General features: G+C 40.1%; 1 protein-coding gene across 1 annotated transcript in view; it reads left to right on the forward strand.

The window, feature by feature from the left end:
* The window catches only part of LOC126345620 (guanine nucleotide exchange factor DBS-like), a 350,102-nt gene that overhangs the window by 90,718 nt on the left and 235,077 nt on the right, over window positions 1–24,307 (forward strand). The window lies entirely within an intron of this gene.

A 24,307-nucleotide genomic window follows, 5' to 3' on the forward strand; every position in this document is an offset into this window, starting at 1 on the left:
ACTGAAAACACTCGTGTTGCTCCAACATCAGAATTCGGAAAATGCGGAGGAAGCAAAGACTCTTGCCCTCTCGGTTCAAATGAGAACACGCAAATGAAGACAAGCACAAAGTTAGTAGAAATTTGTGATTATGTAAAAAGATGGATGTGCGAAGCATAAAACGACTATCATCTTCACACATTATCAAAGTATCGGGCCGAGAACCCGAGAAAATTATCGTACTTTGTAAAACAGCTTAGCAAGTCTAAGGCTTCTGTTCAGTTACTCGTCGACCTGTATGGTGTGACGGTAGAAGACGTCAAAAGGAAATCTGAAATTTTAAATTTCGCATTTAAAAAATCATTCACTCAGGAGAATCGATCAAACATACCCTCGTTTGATCAACCCACAGACATCCCTATGGACGACATAGTAATAGGCATACCTGGAGTAGAGAAACAACTGAAAGAATTTAAAACAAATAGGTCGCCAGGTCCAGTCGAATCCTAGTTCGTTTTACAAAGAGTACTCTGCAGCGCCTACGTTTATCTCGGATCACTCGCCCAGCGCAAACTGGAAAAAGTGCAGAAGACTCATGTATATAATAAGGGCAAAAGAACGGAGCCGCTAATGCTAATTTGCTGCAGAATTCTTTAACATTTTCTTAGTTCCAATGCAATAAATTTTCCTGACACAGAAAAGGTTTCATCCCAGATCAGCATGATTTTAGAAAATATCACTTGTGCGAAATTCAACTTGTCCATTCCTCATTGATGTCTTGTGAATATGAAGGATGACAGGCAGGTTCGATATTCCTAGATTTCCCAAAACCCCTTAACATAATGACCCACTGCTGACTGTTAATTAAGGAACTAGCATATGGAACAGGTTTCCAGATATGTGAGGCGATCGAAGACTTCATAACTACTAGAATCCAGTACTTTATCCTTGATGGCAAGTGTATATCAGAGATAAGAGTGTCGACAGAAGTACCCCAGGGAACTGTGACAGGACCACTATTATTTTCTGTACACATAAATGATCTGGCAGGCAGGGTGGCCAGCAATCTACAGTTGTTTGCTGATACAGCTGTCGTCATCGACTGGCAGTAGGAATATGCAAGGCAACTTAGAAAAACTTTCTAGTTGGTGTGTTGAATAGTAGCCGACTCTAAACCTAGAAAAATGCAACTTAATGCAGATGAGTAGAAAAATCAAACACATAATGTTCGACCACAGCATAGGTAGTGTACTGCTCGACACAGAACAGTTAAGTATCTTTATATAACGTTGCAAATGGAATGACCAGACAAGGATTGTGGTGGGGAAGGGTATAGGTCGACTTCAGTTTATTAGAAGAATTTTGGAAAAGTGTCGTTCATCTGTAAAGGAAACTGCATGTATGGCGCTAGCGATCTATTTTTGTGTACTACTTGAATGTTTGAGAGCTGTGCCAGGTCGGATTAAAAGAAGACACTGAAGCAGTTCAGAGATGGACTGCTACATTTGTTACCAGTAGATCTGAACGACACACAGTTATTACAGAACTCAAATGGTTCGATAAATCTGGCAAAAAAATGTTTATTTCGTAAACAGTTCAACTTACTGCACGAAATAGCCTCCTTTGAGGGATTACACTTGGTCCAGCAGTTCCCCAGCTTTTCCACCAAGTCTGAAAAATAGGTTCTATCAAACTCTTTTGTTCAAAATTTGTTCCCAGCAAGCCAAAGTTTCAGCTTAAGGAATAGGGTGCTCAGTTGCCGTTATATCTGGTAAATAGGGCGGATGAGTAACCAATTCAAATCCCAATGCACACGCTTTCGCCATTGTTATCACCGATGTGTGGGATGGTGCATTATCCTGATGAAAGATGGCTCTTTTGCTTACCAACCTTGGTCTTTTTTCAGCCAATGCAAGTTTGAAACGATGAAGCATAATAGAGTCCAGTTAAGATTCTGCCTTTTTCCAAGTAATCTACAAGGGTTATTCCTTGGTAACCCAAAAAAGGGGCCACAACCTTACCAGCTGACACAACGGTCTTCGCCTTCTTCAGTGTACATTCACCAGCCTTTGTCCATTGTTTTTCCTGCCGTTTTGTCTCTGGTATGTAATAATCAGCAGTCACAAATCAGTGCAAAAGTCTTACTGATTGTGATTAAACATCACCAGACATTGTGTTGAAATGCTGTGCCGAATGCAATTTTGGTCAACTGTGGGTAATTGCAAAACCTTCCTCACACACAGCTTTTTTCATAGCCAATTCTCCATGTGGGATATTATGCATTCGCTCGTTTGAGATGCCTACAGTCTCAGCAAATTCACAAATTTTGATTTAGCGGTCTGATATTACCATATCAAGAATTTTGTAAGTCTTTTCCTATGTAGTGACTTCAACTGGACGACCAGAGAGCACTTCGTTTTTGGTGCTTGTCTAACCACTTTTAAATTTGATTGTCCAAAAGTAAATCTTCTTCATTGATGGTCCAGAGTCCGTGTGAACTTCATCAAGTTCTGTTTTGATTTGGGGGGAATCCAAGCCTTCAAATGAAAATGTTTAATAACAGCATCAACCTTGGATTTCTCCGTTTATACTGGTAATTGACGCCCTAACCAATTGATATGGTAGTCAACATTAAACTGAACGCTGTACATGTTGAAATTCTTTATACAATCGTTGGAATAATCACGCATAGCATCCATGTTCCATTGTTTCATGGAAATTTCTCATATTGAGAAAATTTAGAGAACTGGCATTTGAAGCTGACTGCAGAATGATTCTATTGGGAACAAACATATCGGATAAGTACCATGAAGATAAGATACGAGAAATTAGGTTTTATTCAGATTCATATAGATAGTCATTTTTTCCTGTTGCGAGTGTAAAAGTAAGGGAAATGACTAGTAATGGTGCAGGAAACCCTCCGCCATACACCGTACGATGGCTAGCGGAGTATATATACCCATGTAGATGTGGATTTTATGCAACGATAAGGTTGTTAAACTTGGATGGGATCCAGTTGTAGAAAGGCTTACAAATTACCTTAAACCCCATTAAAGAAAAATCTGAATACAGAAGGGGGAGTATATCTGCAGTTACTGTATACAGCAATGGAGAGTGATCATGCAATGGAATTTTCTCCCTAAGTAAGTGTTGTGGTGTGTACAGTAACACTATGTTGAACTGCAGAAACTGTCAGTTACAGAGGGATGTGTGGGGTGAACTAAACAGGCTGGGAAAAGATCGTATTCCACCCCATTCTTGACGATTTTAAATTAACTACACAGTCAGAAAACTAAAATATCAAGGCTATACTTACAGAAACATATGCACATACACCTGCTCACAGTGCCTTAGCCAATATACATGTAATTTTAATGAATAGCAACTTTCTTGTGTGGAGATCCTGTCAGAGCAATGGTGAAAGTGATCAGGATGAGAGATTTTATTAGAACCCACCTAGTTTACAAGCAGGTTAACCACCTTTAGTCTTTTGGGAACAACAAATTATAATTTTTATGTACCACAAATAGTATTCCCAGATACATACAAGCATCGAACACAATTGCTCCATTTGTCATCTTGTTATAATAAAATTGCAATACTTCATGATACATTTTAGTGGCCCAATGCTAGGTTAATTTTTTCATCATTAACAGTTGGTTGACAATACCTTTTCTTTTTGCTGCAGTGGTTCTATAAATTTCCTGGATGGAGTGTAACATTCACTTCATGGTGACATTTCACACATAAAAAGAACACCTAGAGTTATACTTTAATAAATTTGTTACCTCTAACTTCCCTCACTCAGTAGATGTTTAGTGGAATAGAGTAGCAATTTACACACAAAACGGACTTATGTTGACTGTCATAATATGTCAAGTCACTTTATTACTGGTGCTAGATTAGTGGGATGTATTTTGTCATGTGATTCCATATTTTAAAAAAATGGAAGCCTATACTTCTTTTGTAAGCAGAACAGTGTGCAGTATGATATCATTGTGCTAAAAATAATAGCGTGCGATTGGTGTGCGCTACATAGTATCTGTGACAAAAAAAGCATCCAGGTAATTATATCACCATGTACAAGATTTGTATTATGTCAACAGTTGCATGGGCGAGATGTAATGTTCACCTGGAGGTAACATTTCACATTAAAATGACACCATTGGTGATACTTTAATAGTTATACATAGCTAAATTTCCTCACAACATAGTTGTTTAGTGGTACAGAGAAGCAGTGTGCATACAAAACAGATGAAGGTTCTTGACAGACAGGTTTGCTTACAGATCTCTGATTGCAGATCACAACCATGAGAACCGCTGCAAATGGATTGAATTTTGCAGTTATGTATTGCTTTGCTGGACAATGTTGTAATGTGGCTGTCACTTTGGCACAGTTGCACAGCTATATTTATTGAGTAAGTAAGTGTTTTGGGATAGAGAGTAATGGTATGTGTGCAAAAAGAAAGATATGCTGCTTATAGTAGTGCTCGTAGAGTGTGAGGAATTGCGGAGTATCGACGATTAGTACAGGGACTGGGTATTGACAAATGATGTGAAATTATATGAAATAATTTAAACGTCAAAGCTGTTTATTTGTAAGGGAACTACCAATTTCATTTCTTGCTTTCTGTCTGACTTACTGCAGAGATTATTCTGATTTCTTGACACAATTTGTATAGAACGTTTTGCGGAAGAACCCCACTAGTGGCACTATGTCAGGGTGATGGCTTCTTATTAATAGTGTATCATTCCTAATGTGACATTCAGCTTTTACGGAGAGGTAGGCTGTTAGACAAATTTGAGAATGCTCTATCAAATGGGTACATAAAATTGCGCTTTTTAAAACCATTTTGCTTGTATTCCTACTTATGCATATCACCTATGTGGGCGTTTGGGAAACATATAAACATCACCAACACCACTTTGTTGTGCATATGAACAAAACTTGTTGAGACATCAGTATGTTTGTAAGCATCTGATGGAGCGTGCTCTTCTTTTCCATGTGTGCAAGGAAAACATAGTATTTTACCACCATCAATTCGTTGTTCATGTGAATGAAAGTTTTCATATGTAATAAGCATGTATAATATTACACTGATAGCTCAGGTACGTTTTACATGGAACCAATAATTGCTCAAGTGCAGCTGCCAGTATGTGTCATATACCACTGATATCCAATGCACTGAGCATGCCTGGTGCTGACCTGGTATCTGTGTGCTGGGCCCAGCTGGAGTGTTTTAGATCATGGTAGTCGCCTGTAAGCTGTACAAGATAACAGTAAACAGTAATGGAGGTATGTGATCATTTATTAGTGTGCTTACAGAAGGTATAAGCATGGCTGTTTTGTCGTTATTTTTTGCAATATTTCTATTGTAGATAAAATATTGTTCATGTGTAGGGGAATATGGCAGTTTCGTATCTAGAACTGCACTGCTGCACTCCTGTCCATGTTTGAAGGAAACTGTTTGGATGCTTCGTCCATGTAACTTATGAAGGTAATGGACAGAGAAAAGCATTTGGGGACGTGTTTCCTCATAGCAATATTTTATTTGCCCTATAATCTTGTAGTTAGAGTGGATATTTGAGGCATCTTGGTAATAGTATCATGTAAATATACACACTCGCTCGACTTGTCGATGTTAATTTCTACTTAGATTCTTGTAATATCTTTATAACCAATGTGCAGCATGAGTATCATTGCGATTTCAAGCAAGTTGTTTACAAGGGCTGGGGAAGTGGTGTTTAATGTGTTGTTTACATGTGATTCGTTATAAAACCACAGAAGCATAAGTTGCTGAAAAGACAGTACCATGTAACAGACAGTTATGCCCAGGGAATTTGCAAGTGGTAATAAATGATGTACTATTTGCAAATGCTATACATTTCTTTGAAGCAGTACGGTATGTTAACAAAAACAGAACTCACAACCATCATGTTTCGCAAACAGGAGTTGTTGTGTTATTGTGTGTTCTTATGTTATTCATGATCAAATTGTAAATGTGAAGTCTCAATGAAGTGATTATAAAGCACAGTGGAACGGAACATTGTGGTCAAACTTGACAAGGACAACATGTGGACATACGAACGTCACTTTCAGTGAACCACATGTGCATAGAACAATATCAAAAAAGTCACAGGGAAAACGTTGCCCAGTCAATACCTCCACACATGTGTATTGATTTCCTCATTAAATAATGAAAGCTATAGACAGGTAGATAATAGGTTGCATTAGATGCACCTGTTCTTTTTCTCAAGACCTACCAAATAAAATTGCTTGTGGGACTCAATCAAAATTCGGTAATATCCATATTTGGAGATCCTGGGGTGAAAAATATGTTTCTTCTGCCACTTTAATACAGAAATTGTGCAGTGGCAGGCACTGCTATGCACATGGCATCCGAGACAGAATTAATATTAATTTCCATCTGCAGTTCCTTCCTTAACTATCTCAAGACGTTGGCTCCTGCAAAAGTGCTTAATCAGAGAGTTACACATGTGTGTTCCTTGGGACAGACTGCTACTTACAGAAATGCAAGTTCAGGCCAGCTGCTGCCTAATCGACATGTGCGTCATATTACACCAAACAAATACTTTACAAAGCCATAACATAAGATATGGACGCCATCAGTTCAGTCTGCCTGCAGCAATAATTAAAGCACAATATAGATCACACAACTTGAATATTTAATTTAAATGCACACACATGACAGTGCAAGCTACAATTACAGCAAATTCCCAATTTTTCGTTGCTATCATATTAATTAAAATGCAAAACTTGAAGGCTGCCATCAATTATGATAATATTGGCCATAATTTTCAGGTTTGGAAGGCGCAACTCATACACAATTCACCTAGAGGACTAACATTTTTTGCAGAATATACCATGATGTCATACACTGTAATGTCACAGTATCTTACTTTGCAGACTGTGCTGTGACATCGTTAATCTATACTGTCAAAGTATCTTATCGTGTAATACTCACAGCCATTTTTTGACTCTTTTGCTAATAGTCTTCCCCCTATCACAAATCAGCATAAGGTGCTCAATTTTTCAGTAGGTACATCTGCATTTTCGCACATCTGTCAAATCCAGAAACAATTTGTCATATTAATTATGATCCTCTCACTTCAGAGCACACACTTAGGATAGAAATAAAATAGCCTGAAAGCAGTGGGGTGCTCTGGTGAATGGCTGGAAATGCTGACACTGGAGTATCTGAAATCTGTGTAATTCCTGGAATGTTGTGACATCAGCAATTTTTTTCAGAATACCCACTGATATCCTAATGTCAGATGCTGTGAAAATAAGTTTGCCTACAAAACATGTGCGACCTATCCTAGAATATTGGTCATGTTCATGAGAAACATAGCAAATACAACTAATAGGAGATATTGAACATATCCAAAAAAGAGCAGCATTAATAGTTAGGGGCTGTTAGTCTCAAGGAAGAGTGTCATGTTTGTTCTGAGAAACATGATATGGGAAGTGCTTGAAAATAGACTTGAACTGTGCCATGAAAGCCTACTTACGGAGTTTTATTAATTAGTAGGAAGTAAAAAATGTAGGAACATAGTACAGCCCAATGTCTGTCACTCCCATAGTGACTGTGGAAACAAAATTAGACTAATTACGCCATGCACCGAGGCATTTAAGCAGTCAGTCTCCCAATTTTTCATAAAAAATCGAATAACAATAACTCTGACTGGTGGTGGAATGGGAAGTACCCTCTGGCATTCATTTTGCAGCGAATGGGGAGTATAGGTGTAGACATAGGTCTGCTAGAGACAATTTGTTTTTGGCAGTGCTGTGCATTAACTTGCTGAGAGATTATCTTCTTTTGTAGACTGCACCTCTTATGCGTTTTTCTTTTTTTTCATCTGGGTGCTCCAGGAATCTTGTGGTAGCATTCATTACAAGCTGTTTTACGAATTTTAATGTTCAGTTAAAAGGAACCATTTTGAGTCCCAGAAGAATTTGTTGCGAGTCCATGAAGCAGTGCCTACAACTCATCTGGAACATGATAGCGGCTTCACAGGGCCATCGGCTTCTATGCTATGCTTTAATTGCTGTTTCAGTTCTGGTGAAATATGATTATACACGTCTTGGGCATTGTAACATATTTGTGCAGTTAATGAGTTGGGTTCTTTATAAAATGATCTGAACTTTCGATTTTTATTTTTGATTGGAATACTAGAATTGTGGTATTCAACTTCGACAAGCATTAATTATGGATTTTTAATAAGTTACAGTCTTTCTTTTGATATGCCTTTGAAATACGGCTTTAATCGTCTATCATCATGTCATGCACTTTTTATTTTGTTGTTATTTTTGTGATTTCCTTTCCGTGAATCATCTTCAAAAGAAGTATATTCTAGTTTGAATTCAGCCTATGGAGCTCCAAACTTTTATGGACACCAACTTGTTGGAGCCGGCTGATTGTATGTTTCACTTTCCCATTTAGTTTGATTGTATGATGGAGTGAGTTATATGTACATTGTGTTTGTTATTGCGTTTTTTAATGTATCTTACCTCATGAGTAGGTATCATTTTTATGTTCCACGTCACTGCATAATGCACGCAACAAATGGTGCACTGCCAAAGCGAGCTGGGCTGTGTGTAGGTATATACAAGATATGTGAGAAAAGTAATCAGACTGTGAGCAATCTGGCAATGCTCTGTTGTTCTACTTGTGTAGACCACCGTGTTAGTCCATTCATCTACATCTACATCCTTCTAGACGGTTAGTACTCCATTCAACTCTGCACCCATCACATGATTTTTGAGTGCCTTCAGTGAAGTTGTGTTTTTCTTGTGTGTTACGAAAATGGAATAGCGAAAATTAAAGCAACGTTATGCAAATAAGTTTTGTGGGGCACAGCCTTGTCTTTCTTGTAGTTGGTTGTAATAGAAAATTGCACATTGTTGTTCAAAAAAGTGTATAAGCTGTGTCTGAATGTTTATTAGAAGAAATCCGAAGTAAGTCAGTTTACAATTTTTCGAGACTTTTGCTAACAACATATCCACTTTACAAAACGCATATATATTCACATACAGTGGTGGAAATGTTTATTGCATCACCTCCTACAATTAATAATTTTTGTTAGAACCATTGAATAACTGACCTAAATTTGCCTGATTTCTCTTCATTTCTATCAGAAATGAATATACACATAACTTTTGTCAATTCGTTTTTATTCTTAATTTTTGTGTCTATAAAAGTGTTTTTTTATAATTGAACACTTCCTCAAAAATTGAGTGTAAGTGTATTTGTCAGCTATTCTGTTTGTTATTCTGAAATATGAATACCAATGTTGAAAGAAATACTGCATATTAATGTTGTAACATAACACTGATGGATTTTAGTGTTTGTATTGCCTCATACGAACACACTATTACATTTAATACTTTGTTGCTCCACTGTGTGCCTTAATCACCACTTGGCATCGTGAAGGCATTGAAAGAATTAACTTTTTAATGTACTTCTCACTCACTTCATGAAACCAGACACACACAAGGGTCTCCAACAGCTGCTGTTTAGTCTGTGGCTTCTTTTTGTTGATAGCACTTCCCATAACCTTCCAACAGTTCTCAATAGGATTTAGATCAGGGCTGTTTCCAGGCCACTCTAATATTCGGACCCCATTTTGTCAAAGGAAAGATTTTAACTGAAATGTAGAAGTATGTGATAATTAACCAAGAAAGTAATCTGCTTCATGGTTGGTACAAATATTAGTCATAGGACTCACCTTCAAAGGTGCATGGCAAGGAGCGAAGTCATTCTGAAAAATGCAATTGGATATATCTCCAAACTGTTCTCTAATGGTTGGCATAAGCTTCTTTTCAAGGATGCTTATGTAGGTATCTGCATTGACAGTGCCATTGGTGAAGTCCAGACGACCTACTCCGTGACTGGAAATGAACCCCTAGACCATCTGTCCTTCTGGGTGTTTGACTGTATGTGTTATGCATGATGGCAAAAACTCTTCACCTTTTCTTCGAGGCACAACCACTTTTCCATCTGAGCCATGCAGATTAAATTTGGACTCGTCTGAAAAGATTACTTTGTTCCACAATTCTGGTGTCGCATGTACCTTTGCTGTTTTAGTCACAGTTGTCGCATTATCTTGGTCAATAAAGGCTTCCTTCTAGGACGACGGGCTGAGAATCCAGTCTCCATTGTCTATTTCTTCCACTTCTACTGGTTACTGAGATGTGGCACACTTCTTCCCAGTTTCTCTTTAGTTCAGTTGATTACAGGCGACGATCGTTGAGCGAAAGCCTTTCAATACCGTGTCCTGTCTAGCAGCAGGCGCCCTTTCCCAACCTCTTCCTTTCTCACAATCAACATTTCCTTTTTCCCTGTATTTCTTCAGTAACATGGATATCGTAGACTGATGAAATCCTGTCTTAGAGGCTATCTCTGTGGTGCTGAGGCCAACAGCCGAATAAGCAAGTATAGCAGCTTTCTTTTTTGGCGTTAGTTCAACTGACCTGCCCATCTTCTCACTGCAAAGTCTCAACTCAAAATAAACACTGGTTTCATTGTGAAACGAAACGACATCAACAAAGAGTTGTGTATTGTTGGAAAACATGCATGAAGGTGTCAGATTATAAAGGCAAGAATATGTCAACAAATTTTAGCAACAATGGAACTGGTGTAATCTGAGGGAAACTGCTGCAAAAGACAAAAAGACGAAGTAATTCATGGTGATGCAATAAATATTTCCACCAATGTACCACATATATTTAAATTATATAGCTTATGTCTGTCTGAACACTTTTAGATCATCTTGTAAATATTGAAGTAAATCTGTACAGAATTTTTCACGATATTTGCTAACAATGTTTCCCCTTATCTATACGAGAAAAGTCAGAATCGCAAATTCTAAGATGTTGTACAATACAACATAACTGTTTATGAGTATAGATGTATTTGCAATTTTAAAAAGTGCATAAAAGTGTTAAAATAATGATTTAAGAGGTCAAAATGTCAAAAATACCCCCGGAAAGTCACAGCACTGGAACCCCCATTTTTACAAAGCAAGTACTATATATATTTGGGTGATGGGACCAAACAGCAAGGTCATCGATCCCATCAGATGAGTGAAGGAAACCGGCCATGCCCTGTCAAAGGAGCCATCCCAGTGTTTGTCTGAAGCGAATTGGGAAATCATAGAAAACCTAAATCAGGATGGCCGGATGCAGATTTGAACTGTCATCCTCCGAAATGCGAGTGCAGTCTGCTAACTAGTGCGCCACCTTGTCCAGTATGTGTGTGTGTGTGCGTGTGTGTGTGTGTGTGTGTGTGTGTGTCTGTCTGTCTGTCTGTGTGTGTGTGTGTGTGTGTGTGTGTGTGTGTGTGTGTGTGTTTTTAATATACTGAATATGTTAACAATATACAGCCTATGCCTGACCAACTGGAGAATAATCATGTAAAACGTGGAAGTAAATCTTTCAGCTCTCTCTCTCTCACTCTCTCTCAGAGAGAGAGAGAGAGAGACAGAGGAGAGGGAGAGAGAGGAGAGGGAGAGAAAGGAGAGAGAGAGAGCGCGAGAGACTTTATGCATCTGAACATTTATTAGATTATTATAGAGTATTTGGTAAAAATCTGAAGTAAATTGGCCAAGGAAATTTTGAGATTTTTGCTGACAATGTTAAATACCAATTTGTCTGCATGTAGTAGTATAGATAAGAAGAAATCTTTCTCCATCAGAGAGATTTATTGACTTTTTTTTACTTATGTATGTTCTCTGTGCTAACATTGCAATCCGAGAATTGGGTGCTGGCAAGGTAATCGACACTTCTTGGTATCATCACCGAAAATCTTGTTGTACCAACAATACAGATGAGCCAGATGTGGTGGTGGTGGCAACTGTGGCAGCAGAGGAGGCTTGTCCTCATTGATTTGTTCCGGGATGTATACTGGCGCATATGGTGCATGGGGGATTATTGAGTTCTTGGGAAGTGGAGAGAGTGAGCAGATTCTGCCAGGCAGTGTAGACGACGTGGAGGTAGGGCGAGCTCTGCCTCTGCCCGCAGACGACCGGTAAACAGGAATAGTTGTGCCAACCAGTGGTGAGTGGTGTGCTGGCTGGTGTTGTCGTAGCAGTGCACACAGCTGGTCTGCGATGTGAAGACGAGAGCCAACTGACTCGAAGGAGTGCAGTAGCAGGTGAATCTGTAGGTTGGTAGGTAACTTGGCGGACCATACCGCTCACAGAATAATGTCTGGCATCATATGTTCACTTACAAGTAATCGAAGACGGCGCCAGAGTTGTGATCGATTTCGGTCCCCCAAGTGCTCCTCGTACAATATCTTGATGATTTATTCTTGTGGTGAGCAGACGAGTTGGTCCAATATTGTTTCCTTTGCGAACTCGTACTTCGGTGGGGGCAGTGGCGAGAGGAATAGATCACAAATTATGTCCGAGTGATCATAGAGGGGCTTGATGAGACATAGGAATTTAGAGTTGTCATCAGACACATGATGTACCTCGAACAGACGCTCCACAAGCTCAAACCATGATACAGGGCTGTCCTCTTATAAAGGGGTCAGCTTCATCAGACGGCAGGTGGGGCGAGGGGGGGGGGGGTGATGAAGGCGGCTTCAGTGTGTCTTGGAATGCCTGCTGGTCCATGGTAGGAGGGGCTGTACTGCAACCCAGCACCATAGGCATAGGTGTGTCATTGGCAAGCACACCCGAAGCAATGGCAGGTTGCATTGTCCTTGACATGTCACGAAAGCACGACGCGGTTGGCATGGTCAGTACCATGGGAACGAGCGGTTGTGCAGCATGTGTGGTGGTCCTATACACTGGACCAAAGGTTATAGGTACAGATTTGAAATTGACCACCTCGGAAATGACGCGGAAGGCCAGCGCAGCAGACACAGGCAGAACTGTGGGAGAGGCGAGTGGCTGAACAGTCGGAATCGGCCCCCCCCCCCATACGTGTGGGGAAGGTGGTATGGGGTAGGGGGGTAGGGGGGGGGGGTTGGCTCTTCGTGCAACAACAGTGTGAGTTTTCTGTACACATCAGGAACACACTCCATGTGGTCGGACTGCAAATTACCGGTGAAACTTGCTGAAGATCACATTGTTGCAGTAAAACGTTCCTGGAAGGTGAAGCGCCGTAAGATATGCTCGAGCCCACGTGGTCTAAAAACTGAGCAACAGGTCTGGTGGGCGAGCAAGGGGAATTTGGTGCATGAAAATGCCAATCTTTAGTTTGTGAGTTAGGCAAAACTGGAATAGGTTGATAGTGTGTGCGATTTCAAAGTTTGTGTGTGAATGTATATCACTTAGAACATTACACAAACGATCGGTAGTTACACAGTTCTGAAAATTATCCACTTCACATTTCATATGTTGGCGAGCACAGTCAAGCGACATGAAACCTGAGTCCATTGTCTGACTTAACGGTGTAGCACTCTATCGTTGTAGGACAACAAAGTTTGAGGTTAACTTGGTTGGAAATCGCGAATCACTGTCGATTAGTGGAGAGCTGGCCGTTGGCGAAGGATTGGACTGACCTGGTTGTCGTAGTTGGGCCTCCAAATCTTCGAACAAAGCGTTGGGTGAGGTAGCCATGCCATCATGTGCAGAACCTGTTGATTTACAACACCCGGCGTGGAAGTTGCGGAAGACGTAGAAACTTCAAGGTCACCAGTATGGGTACAGGATACGATTACTGGTCAAATGCAATAACTATCCCCCTTAAATTCCACATAGATATATATTTCGTAGTTAGCCATAAACGTGTACACAGCTTGAGATATGGAGCAGAACTAAAATCTAACACAGAGGCTCGGCAGAGCAACAAGAGTCTAAAGATGGTGTTAATCGTGGTCGATACAACCTATCGACGCCACAAACGTATAAATAACTTCTGATTTATTTCGTCTGCTAGTATGGCTGCCGCAATCACGACAATAGCAAGGAGGGTGAGACTATACCTTGATGATAGAGACATCTATTGATGCTTTCAAGAAGGCCAAAGTATAACTTTGAAAGGAGTGAGGCCACTGACAGTGCATCTTTTTGTTCCTTTATTGGCTTCTAGCATAAAACTTTTTAGCCATCACAAATAAATGTACTGACACATATAACAAGGTGACATTTTTTTTTCTTCGTCATACATACTGTTTAGGGCATGTATGCATATGTTTTTAGATAAAAATCATTCTAATCAGATTGCAAAACACAGGTGACTGCTAAAAGTTTATTTGTTAATTAAGTTCTTTAGCTAAGTTCAATTCATTTCAGATTTTTATGTCTTCTTACGCTAGAAATCGGGATATGGCATCATATGTACTCCTGGTTGTGTCTCTGAGACAAGTGGCTGGCTGTGACCAAGTCTTAAGAACTCCTTTAAAAATCGTCTCTGCCTTTCTCATAGCTTCTACACTGAAATAACACGTGATTTCCTCTTCACATTGACACTAGGATGTCTCTGATACTCCGTTTCTATGTAAGTGGGCAGGGAAAGATCCATGATTGAGATGCATTCTCACAATGGACGTTATAATTTTCCTTGAATGTTTGAAGTTCGCAAACCATGTCTGTCTCAATATGAATGTGTTAGGATAAAAATGTATATATCCAACCTCTAAATGATTGCACAAAGATTTATTTAAGTGCCAGAACTTAACGTAAAATCAACAACAGAAGAACTATATATTTTTAAAACTTCACGGATCTCTAATACAAAAAACAAATACATCAAACATTAACTTTACATCAGAGATACTTGTGCACATGTAATGGAAACAAATATGAACTTGTAATATTATTTACAATCCTTAAACACCCTCCCGCAAGTTCATATTTCATCACCAAATCAAGAATCTAACTCAGTCTTTATTTTCATTAGTTATTTCCATCCCAATCAAATTATTCATTCTTGATAGCTTCTTTGCTGATAAGCCCTTAGTAAGAATGTCAGCTGCCTGATGTCAACATTGATCTTCTTCTCATTGACTAACTGTTGTACATACTGATAGTGTGTTTCAGTGTGCTTAGATCGTTCCTAGAATCCTGCACCTTTGATATATTTAATAGCACTTTGGTTGTCAATGTGTAAAGTAGGAATTGAACTCTTTTCAACAATGTCAATTTCTTTCAGTAAAAGATCAAGCCATACTAAAGATTTATTTGCCTCACTGGCAGCAAAAAAATCAAGTTCCATAGATGATTGTGCAACACATTTCTGTAGTTTACTTTTCCACATTACTGGTCCACCACAAACCTTTGTTAAAACTCCACTTGTTCAACGTCTAGTCAATTTTTCACCTGCATGATCAGCATCGCTATAACCTTCTATAGCAGAATTGTTCGTTTTCCTAAACTGAATTCCATCATTTATTGTTCCCTTCAAATAGCGAAGAATTCCTTTAATTAATTTTTGGTTTGCTTCAGTTGGCGAATCTTGTGCTCTTGAAGCAACATTTACAGCATAAGCTAGAGCTGGACATGTTCCCAATGTTAAATATGTGAGACTGCCTAAAATTTCTCAGGAAGTGTCGGTATCAGTAGCTGGTGGTGAATTACCAGGTATCCATCCAGGCTCAATTGGTAATGGTACTGGCTTTGTATCAGTCATATGATGCCTGGCTAACACTCTTTTCACATATGCAGTCTGATTAATCTTAATACAATAATTAAATCTTTGGACTTGCAAGCCAAAATAACCATCCACTTCACCTACTACTATATTATTTTGTATAATTATGAACTGTTTCACCAGGTTCCATTATCAATCTATCATCCACATGAAATAAAACGATTAAATTTTCATTAAAATACATACAAGTATCAGCACTACTCTCCCACAAATTTGATTTTTTAATGTATATATTTAAACACTCATACCAACATTTTGCTGCTTGCTGCAGTCCATACAAGCTTCAAAGCAATCTGCAAACACGGCCTGTGCCATCATCATAGCCTTATGGTTGTTGCATATAAATTTCTTCCTCCAGCTTACCATTCAAGAATGCTGTTTTAATGTCAAATTGTTTAATGTTCCAATGTCTTTGTACAGCAACATACAAGAGGGCTCTCAGAGTTTCAAACCTAACGACAGGACTGAAAGTTTCAGAAAAATCAAGCCCTGGCTTTTGGCTAAACACTTTTGCAACTAGCCTTGCTTTGTACTGTACATTGTCATTGTTATTATCCAGTTTAATTGCAAACACCCATCGATTTCCAATAGCCTTCCTTCCAGCTGGCAAATCAACTAATTTTCAAGTACCAACCTTTTGGTGTGAGTCCATTTATTCATCCATTGCAGCTTTCCAATTTTCTACATCTGAGGATTTCGCTGACTCGTCATAGTTCCTTAGAATTTCTCTTAGAATCATCATCTTGGGTCGCACAGCTTCATCTAGGTAATGTATCGGCCTTCTAATTGTTTGTCTGTCCCTCAAAACTCGATGACCATCTGCATTTTCAGTCACTTCTACATGATCTTGATGATCCAGTCTTGTAATATTTTCTTTTGATATTTCGTCATCATTAGAATCAGATGTTTTTGTATAATTGATAGTCAATATGTCAATTAATTTGGTAACATCACTTTCAATGATTGCTTCAATACTTCATTGTTGAATTTTACATCTCGGCTAACAATAACTGAATGCCTATCTGGAAGGTAGACACGATAGCCACAGTCATCATAACCAACTATATAACCTTTCAGAGATTTGGCATAAAATTTTCTCTGTTTCTGTGCTGGAATCCAGACAAATAATTAATTTCCAAATACTTTTAGATGATTAAACTGACTCTTCCTTCTCAAAAATAATTCTATTGGTGTCGTTCCTTTAACCTTTGTTGGCCCAGTTCGGTTCAGAGTATGCGTAGCTACAAGTACAGCTTCTCCCTATAAAGCTTATGGAATATGCTTTGCTGACTGAAACCATGAACGTACCATTTCGCAGATAATCCTGTTTTCACGCTCAGCAACTCCATTTTGCTGTGGTGTATATGGCCCAGTCAAAGAATGTCTCAATCCAATTGACTCTCACATCATTATTGTCAAACTCCTTGGCCCCATCAGTCCACAGTTCTTTAATGGTACATTGAGCTTGTGTTTTCACCACCTCATTAAATATCGGCAACTCTCCTTTACTTCATCCTTTTTTCCGTAAAAGACATGTCACTCTGAAGCTTGAGAAGTCATCTTTAAAAACAAGAAAATATCGATGGCCAGCTAAATCGTTTTCCTACATTGGACCACAGACACCAGCGAAGATTAATTCACCTGGGCTAGTTGACTTGTCAACTCGTGAACCAAAAACTAGCCTATTATGTTTACCTTGCATACAACCTTCACATAATTCATTGTCTAACATTACATTGATATCATGAGAAGTCAAAAATGATTGTACATGTTGTTTGTTCTGGTGCCCAAACCTTTCATGCCACAATTGAAGAGTATCAGAAGGTTCCTTTACTACACAGGACTTTCCTCGCTTAATCACTTTCACTGCCGAGTGATAAAGATCATTCTTGCCTTTAGATAGAGCAATAGCAATTGGAATATTGTCTCTATAAAATGACCATATTTTACCATCATTTTTGATACTTTGATCAACACCTTTTTCTCCACCGTTTTTAACAGAAAATAAATTACAAGCACCGTCTGGACAATACCATACATCTTCAAAATATCGTCTAGTCCACTGTCTTCCATTAAAAGTTTCAACATCAATACAACCACTCCCAAATGCTTCGATATGCACATTATTTTTAGCACTGTACATTTTCTGTGGTACATGAAAAGGAGTGTATAAAACATACCAGTCTTGACGATTTGTAATGTGATGTGTCGCGCCACTATCAATATACCACACAAATGTAGACTACCACGGCTGGAAATATCATGTCCATTATAATCATCTGGGCTGTTATACAGGGGTCAGTTGATGAATTCTGTGTCGATTCCCAACGTTTCGTCCCCCTCTGCAGAGGTCATCTTCAAGGGGGTCTGTAGCTCGATGGAAGGTCCAACACTCCCACTGGCTCGCTACTGACTGTCGCTAAATGCCGTGTCCGCGCACTCCCACGCTGAGGCGTGACGTCACGTGTTTTGAAAACGTCAGCGCTGTCGGCTGAAAACGTGCGTTGAGACAGCCACGCAGAAACAATAGTGACGTACAGGCTACGGCAAAATCTAAGGTTTTCCTGCCCTTTGTTAAAAATGTAATGAAAAGAATAGGGAGGGTCTTGACGAAGCGGAATATTACCGTAATTTACAAGCCCAGCAGGAAGATACAGGAATACCTTAAGCCTGCCAAGGACGCTCGCAAACCATTGGAAAAAGCTGGAATGTATAGGATCCCATGCAGCTGTGGAGATGTTTATGTGGGGACCACTAAAAGAACTGTTTCAAAACGTTTGGAAGAGCAAAAGGGCAATTGTAGAAGAGGAGAAACGGAACGATCAGCTGTTGCGGAGCATGCTTTCCAGCCAGGTAACCACCATATTCGTTTTGAGGAGAAGCAAGTACTAGCGGCCACAAGCGCATATTACGAAAGGCTCTACTGGGAGGCAATCGAAATCGCCAAACACCCTAATAATTTCAGTCGAAAGGAGGAGAGCGTGAAATTAAACGGTATACGGATGCCAGTGTTAAAAAAGATGTTTACCACCCGTCCACCACTGGGTGATGGAAACGGCGATCGACAGCAGGGGACAGCGGCCAATTGCACTGACGTTTTCAAAACATGTGACGTCACGCCTCGGCGCGGGAGCGCGTGGACACGGCATTTAGCGGTAGTCAGTAGCGAGCCAGTGGGTGTGTTGGACCTTCGATCGAGCTACAGACCGCCTTGAAGATGTCCTCCGCAGACGGGGACGAAACGTTGGGAATTGCCACAGAATTCATCAACCGACAACGGCATAACAGCCTGGATAATTATAATGGACATGAATATACCACTCGTCACATTCTGATACATCTACATTTGTAGGTGAATTACATACTTTCAACAAAGTTTCTTCTGGAATTTCTCAAGACGATGTTTTCACAGCTGATAATATTGCAGAATCACCACCACCACTAGGACAGTTCCTGGAGATACGACCTTTGCTTATGCATTTAAAACACACTATGCCCATTTTGCAATCTTTCAAAATGTGTCCGATCTTACCATATGAAAAACATTTCTTCACATCGCGGTTGCTTGAATTTTGCACCTTTTTCACACTACCCAATTTAATTTTGCTTCGTTGCTGTGTAGATACACTTCCCTTGGTTCTTGAAAACATTGCAGCATCTACATTTGTTTCTTCTCTGTCTTGAATTCGCAGCTCATAATTCAAACACATTTTCTGTAGTTTATACCATGTTTTGTCAACTTGTGGTAGATCTTGCCAAGTTACGTAAATGTGATCAGATTCTTTTGGCATTGTCTCAAGCAAATGTGCACATAAATCAGCTTCCTCTATTGGTTTATTTAGCATAGACATCTTTATTTGTACTTCCTCAAATTTTGCTAAATGACCTTTCACACCGCCTGACCATTTCCATTCGATATTGTGAAACTTATGTCGCAACAAGTCGATATTTTCAGCAGACTGAATGTCATAAATCTAGTGTTATTTATCCCAAACATCTTTTTCAGTTTCACATGTAGCTACTCGAAGTAGCGGCTTTGTTTCCAGTGACAAAACAAGACGTTTCTTCGCTTTTGAATTCGCTTTCGTCCAAGCACTTTATTTCGTTACATAATCTTCAACATTTGTTTCCGGTTTCACAAAAGATCTGCATACAACATCGTAAAGAGCGTCACATTCCAGGACAGCCCTCATGAAAATACGCCAGGTAGCCCAATTTTCGTCGACATTTAATTTGTCAACCAGATGTTTTTCTTCTGTCATGATGTTATACCCTATTTTCTGTTTACACTTACAGACACGGCGAATAACTTCGTAAACTTTCTGCAAAACGGGTGATCACGTCACAAGCCGTCTGCTAGAATTAGTCGATTCTGACACTGTTAAACACGTCTCAATTACATATCAAATCAATGCTAATCGGAACCACGCTCCTCTGCTACCATGTTAGGATATATATATATCCCTCTAAATGATTGCACAAAGATTTATTAAAGTGCCAGAACTCAATGTATGATCAACAACAGAACAACTACACTCCTGGAAATGGAAAAAAGAACACATTGACACCGGTGTGTCAGACCCACCATACTTGCTCCGGACACTGCGAGAGGGCTGTTCAAGCAATGATCACACGCACAGCACAGCGGACACACCAGGAACCGCGGTGTTGGCCGTCGAATGACGCTAGCTGCGCAGCATTTGTGCACCGCCGCCGTCAGTGTCAGCCAGTTTGCCGTGGCATACGGAGCTCCATCGCAGTCTTTAACACTGGTAGCATGCCGTACAGCGTGGACGTGAACCGTATGTGCAGTTGACGGACTTTGAGCGAGGGCGTATAGTGGGCATGCGGGAGGCCGGGTGGACGTACCGCCGAATTGCTCAACACGTGGGGCGTGAGGTCTCCATAGTACATCGATGTTGTCACCAGTGGTCGGCGGAAGGTGCACGTGCCCGTCAACCTGGGACCGGACCGCAGCGACGCACGGATGCACACCAAGACCATAGGATCCTACGCAGTGCCGTAGGGGACCGCACCGCCACTTCCCAGGAAATTAGGGACACTGTTGCTCCTGGGGTATCGGCGAGGACCACTCGCAACCGTCTCCATGAAGCTGGGCTACGGTCCCACACACCGTTAGGCCGTCTTCCGCTCACGCCCCAACATCGTGCAGCCCGCCTCCAGTGGTGTCGCGACATGCGTGAATGGAGGGACGAATGGAGACGTGGCGTCTTCAGCGATGAGAGTCGCTTCTGCCTTGGTGCCAATGATGGTCGTATGCGTGTTTGGCGCCTTGCAGGTAAGCGCCACAATCAGGACTGCATACGACCGAGGCACACAGGGCCAACACCCGGCATCATGGTGTGGGGAGCGATCTCCTACACTGGCTGTACACCTCTGGTGATCGTCGAGGGGACACTGAATAGTGCATGGTACATCCAAACCGTCATCGAACCCATCGTTCTACCATTCCTAGACCGGCAAGGGAACTTGCTGTTCCAACAGGACAATGCACGTCCGCATGTATCCCGTGCCACCCAACGTGCTCTAGAAGGTGTAAGTCAACTACCCTGGCCAGCAAGATCTCCGGATCTGTCCCCCATTGAGCATATTTGGGACTGGATGAAGCGTCGTCTCACGCGGTCTGCACGTCCAGCACGAACGCTGGTCCAACTGAGGCGCCAGGTGGAAATAGCACAGCAAGCCGTTCCACAGGACTACATCCAGCATCTCTATAATCGTCTCCATGGGAGAATATCAGCCTGCATTGCTGCGAAAGGTGGATATACACTGTACTAGTGCCGATATTGTGCATGCTCTGTTGTCTGTGTCTATGTGCCTGTGGTTCTGTCAGTGTGATCATGTGATGTATCTTACCCCAGGAATGTGTCAATAAAGTTTCCCCTTCCTGGGACAATGAATTCATGGTGTTCTTATTTCAATTTCCAGGAGTGTATATATTTTTAAAACTTCACGGATCTATAATTCAAAAAAAAAAAAAATACATCAAACATTAACTTTACATCAGAGATACTTGTGTACATGTAACAGAAACAAATATGAACTTGTAATTTCTTAACAATCCTTTAACAGAATGTCTGTATACATGCATAGCTTTTACCTCTTGTTTATTGGCTTTGATTCCATTCTTCCTGACGTGAGAGAATCGCTTGTTGTTTTATTGTTAGGAGGTATTCTGTGTATGGGAGCTTAATGTCCATAGGTCTTCCACTGTTAATCGCATCTCTCGCCAGTTGATCTGCTTTGTCATTGTATATAATGCCAGATTGTTATTTGACCCATACAAATTCTGTAATTTGGCCAGCCTTCTTACCTTTATGGTACTGATGCAGTATGTCGAGGGTGTATTTAGTAGTTCTTTTGTCCCTATTCCTGTAACTAATGGATTTCAGAACGCTTTGAGAGTTAGTGATATTACTGCCTTGGCGATTTTGAGAGATCTTGCATATTTGATTGCCTCTATAATAGCGAAAGTTTCAGCAAGAAATATGGAAGCATCACCTGATAGTTGAAACTTACTTTCTTCTGCAGATTCTGGACAGAAGAAAGCACGTCTAGTATGAATTTCCATCTCCATTTTTGAGCCATCTGTATTTACTTTAAGATATCCTGCCCACTTGTCTGCCAGGTGCAATGTAGGTGAATACTGCCCATATACTTTTTCTTTGCTGGAATAGTTGATATATGTTACAGGAATATTGTGATAAGAGCTGTGATTGTCATATAGGAGCATTGGAAGGACCTCACTTCGATATACTTTCTTTTGGAGATATTTCTAGTCTTCATACCACTTGTAGGTATAAAACTGTTGTTTCCTGACATTTCTGTTATTCCCAATTTGAGAGAGCGTTTCACATTTTTCTTATTAGTGGACGTTTAGTATCTGCCATCCGCAGTAAGATATAACGATCACACATCATTGTTCTGCGAATATGTAGAGGCATTTCTGATGCTTCCAGGATACGGGCGTTGGTGGGAGAAGAATGCATAACTCCGAGGCAGATGTAGAAGCTTCTGTAGTGCTGTTTATCCAGTAGTGTTAGGTACTTGTTAACAGCATAGTTTTAATGTTTCTGGCGTACAAAATTTTACTTATGCCACACACAGTTTATAAAACTTGCCGACTGCGAATTCTGTAGAAAATCAATTCGTATTATGAGTGCCGCGATCGCGAAAAAGCGTCCTGGGCGGGAATATACTCACACACAATAGACAGTTCGCGTAAGTTTAGAACGACTGTTACTGATTATAGGCGTCCAGTAGCTCATCGAAACGCGAATAAATACGTAAGCTCACAGTACTTGAGTGTACGAAAACACGGTCAAAATACAAGCGCAGTTCAATTCAGAGACACAGAGCTACAAAACCGTCCATTCTCGGTTGCATTGTCATAGTTACTTCGTCTCACAGCACAGTCTCAGTATTTACTTCACCCAGTTTCTACACTCACTATTGTCATATCATGTCCTGGTATAAAACAGTCATTAAAAACGTACATCGCTTGCCACTAAACTCAATCTTCACCAGCTCGTAAAAGTCACGACTCCCACAATAAACAATGTGTCCGCCTCTCTAGCTACCCAACAACACACACCCCGCTTTGCTGGATCGACTATCGATATTGCTCTCTCTCTAAATATTCTCGCTAACAGTTTATAAAACATCAAAGTAAATTACATATATCTTTACACACCTATTTTCTACCAAACTTATCACAGTAAAAGATAAGAAAAAATTAAAACTTTCTACAATCTATTAACTCTAAACATATTTATCTACTTACAAAAAAGAAATAATTTCCAGTTACGTATTACACCCAGAAAACAACTTTTATCTCTATATTACAGGACAAAAGAAAAATGCCCTACAACGTCAAAGATATATGAACAGACGGAAAAAAGGGAAAAAACAAGATAAATATATATCTATCGCAAATAACGATGTCTTCACAAACCGAACCCATATGTGTCTTTCAGCGAGGAAACTGCTGATTCCATAAATCTGTTTGGCGGGATTCCAATGGTTTCCAACTTCCGTAGCAACACACGTATTATCATATGCTCCAACTATATGAAGGAATATAGCTGTTACATTCTCTTTTCTTGTTGTTGCCTCATAGACTTCTGAAGTTAAGATATTTAAATTGTCTGTTGTTCCCTTGCCTTTACTGACAGTACATGGTACATTCGCGACGTATATACAAATAAAGGCACGTTCATGGAACATTTGATATTTGCAAACAAAATAATAATATTAAGATTAAGAAAACCCTACAGCACAAAAGCCACTTTTATAACTCGAGTGAGCGCGATGAAAATATTTTCCGATTTCAGCAAACGACGATACCGTCACAACTTTCTGCCCGCAAAATCGGAACAGTGGCTTAAGTGAAGTGACATAACGGTCCGTTGACAACCTGTATGAATGTCTCCATTTGAAATGCATTGCGGAATGTTTTCACATGACGTGACAAGACGGCAAGTGTGAACTGGCCTGAAACCCTCAATAGCTATTCGAGCTACCCATCAGGCCTTCAGCCTTCTGCTGTATCTCCACATTTCAGGATCTTGCATTCTCTTCTTGTTTGTACTTGTGTATGTTTTATGTAAACAACAAAATAATATTTTTTTCTTGTAATGGAAAATCACTCTTAATTTGAGAGTTATGCTTGCCATGTGAACT

Source organism: Schistocerca gregaria, chromosome 1, assembly GCF_023897955.1.
Source record: "Schistocerca gregaria isolate iqSchGreg1 chromosome 1, iqSchGreg1.2, whole genome shotgun sequence".
NCBI classification, from domain to species: Eukaryota; Metazoa; Arthropoda; class Insecta; order Orthoptera; family Acrididae; genus Schistocerca; species Schistocerca gregaria.